Source organism: Setaria viridis, chromosome 6, assembly GCF_005286985.2.
Source record: "Setaria viridis chromosome 6, Setaria_viridis_v4.0, whole genome shotgun sequence".
NCBI lineage: Eukaryota > Viridiplantae > Streptophyta > Magnoliopsida > Poales > Poaceae > Setaria > Setaria viridis.
Window position 1 is genome coordinate 31,956,508 of NC_048268.2, and position 2,631 is coordinate 31,959,138.

At 46.3% G+C, this 2,631-nt stretch overlaps 1 non-coding gene across 1 annotated transcript; it reads right to left on the minus strand.

The window, feature by feature from the left end:
* Window positions 1-321: 321 nt before the first annotated feature.
* On the minus strand, window positions 322-460 carry LOC117862330 (small nucleolar RNA Z247). The gene has a single exon (XR_004641977.1). It is a non-coding gene; the product is annotated as a small nucleolar RNA Z247 (small nucleolar RNA).
* Between the last annotated feature and the right edge of the window lie 2,171 nt (window positions 461-2,631).

Consider the following 2,631-nt stretch of genomic DNA (forward strand, 5'->3'; position numbering starts at 1 on the left):
TACTCCATAGCTGGTAGTAGCCGAGCCAGCTACCTTGGTGTTGGCCTGGCCCTGGTAGGACTCGTCATAGTGGTGTCGGCAATCTGCAGCCTCATGGTTGGGCTTGCCACAGATCTAGCAGATGGGCTTGTTGTTGGAGTTCCGAGGCTGCTTCTGTGCTCCATTGCCGCGGCCACCCAAATTGGTAGGGCCACGGCCACCGTGACCACCATGGCCGCCACTGTCACGGCGACAGTAGTTTCCTTGACCACGGGATGCCGCGTTTGCCGAGGATTGGTAGTTGCCGTTGTTTGTAGTTCTTGTGGAGCAGCTCAAACCTTGAATCAAAAGCTAACAGTTGAGAGTACAATTCGCTCACCGAGATGGGAGTTGAGCACCCAACAACAGAAGATACCAGCGGGTTGTAGTAGAAGTCGAGGCCGGCCAGGATGAGTGTCACCATCTCATCGTCTTCTATCACCTTGCCAGTAGCTGCGAGCTCGTCGCCGAGTTTCTTCATCTTAGAGAAGTATGCTGGTGTAATCATGCCACCCTTCTTGCAGTTTGCAAGTTGCATCCTAAGGTTGGTGATTTGTGTGCGATATTGCGCCAAAAACATGGTCTCCAGCACCGCCCAGACTGGCGCTGAGGACTCGAGCGTCGACACTTGGGCGAGGACGTCGGAGGTGAGCGAGTTGAGGATGTACGAGAGGAGTTGCTGGTCCTGCGCCATCCACCTCTCATACTCCGGGTTGGGGATGATCACCTTCTTGGCATCTTTGGTGACTTCCATGGTGGCTGCTGGAGCTTGTGACGTCCCATTGAGGATCGACACAAGGTTGGCTTTTCTGATGGTTGGTATGATCTGCGCCTTTCAGAGGATGTAGTTTTCATGGGTGAGCTTCTTGGTCACTGGGACGCCGAGAGGAGGCAGGGCGCTCGTGGAGGAAGAGGATGGAGCCGTGGACTAGATGTGTTTGTGGGAGATAGAATCTGATTACCATGAAAGAATGGGAAGAACATGGCTTCCTATCTTGGATGACCACGGTTGCATGTTAATAGATAGGGGCAACAGCTTCTGGGATTTACATGAGTTAGTTGTGTACTCAACTTGATCTCAAGTACGAGATCAATCTATCTCTAACTCTATCTCTAAGAGAATCAAGTTGAGCACAACAACCAGAATATCTTTACAATGTAGTATATCTAATACGGGCATCTCGATGACATGCATGGGGTTGTGGCAGCTTCAGGGTTTAGACACCATAGTAGCGTTGAACTGACAATTGTGTACTCTAAAACCAGCATTAGTCAAGATTGTGATCATAAAAACCATCATGAACCATAAAGCTTTATGTTTAATACTTCTTCCATTCCAAATTGTAGGTTGTTTTAGTTGTTTTTAGGTTCATAGATATTATTATGTATCTAGTGCATAATAATATCTATGAACCTACAAAAATTAAAATGATCTACAATTTGGAACGGAGGAAGTAGTTAATAGCCCTGAATCGTATTTAGGTGACTGCCAAGTGTGAACTGGCCTAGGCATTTTTAAGAGTTGCCATTTGTCTACGATATCATTGGCCATAGTCGACATATTATTAAGAAGAGGAAGCTTTATGTGATAATATAATATTACGAGTGACTAGTAGAAGCCTAGAAGGTAGAGACAAGTGCCTTGACTGATGAGCAATGCAAATTGCAAAGCATGGGTACCTGCAAGCCTGCAAAATCTTCTGAACATTTCTGAAAAAGCCGATAACGGAGTACAAACAGCGGGAAAACTTATGATTGAATATGGAGCTCCTCCTTTCAATCTTTTACTTTGGTTTAGTATTTTTTTCGTGTCAGATGTTTTTTAGAGTTCGCGGGCAATCAAACCCAGTCCGTATGCATTGCAAGTTTGCAACGGGATCAAAAAGGTCAGAGTTTCCAGCACAGAGTATTTAGAAATCCCGGATCAACAAACACCACCCAGCACCCATCCACCTGACCATCTCTGATTCTCTGGCTCGGCCGTGTTGAAGTTGAATGACTCGTACGCTCATACCTCGCCTGTCCCAAACAAAAAGGTTACGACGAGCCCATCGACGCGTCCGCGTAGGCGAAGAAATTGGAGACAGGGTGGGCCTGGTATAGAGCCTGAGCCTCAAATGGCGGGGATGGGCCGAGATGGCTCAGGTTGGGCCTCATGTCCCCGTCTCTCTCTTTGCCAGCTCTCTCAGTTCGTTCTTGTGCAATGGGATCCGCTCAGCTTAACATCAAAGCACATCCTGAGTTCAATTAAAGAAAACACACATCCTGAGTCAGCCTTGCAGATACGGACGGGGTAGTCCAGGAAGATAAAAATTCCGACCAAAATTTCATCAATTTCGCGAATTTTGGTCTTTTCGGTGACCACCGAAATTACTGCTTTTAAAACCACTCACCGAAATTTTTGGTCTTACCTAATTTTCGGCACCATTCACCGAAAGACCACTTTTAAAACCTGAATTTCAGCCGAAATTTCACGAATTTGGGTGATTTCGATGAGGATAAAAAGAAACCCTGTCTGTTACCTGTGGGTGCCTTTTATAACATGTCAAAATACAAGAACCAAGTTTCGACAGTTCCATCCTGACTAACACGACAAATATAGCACCAGAACAA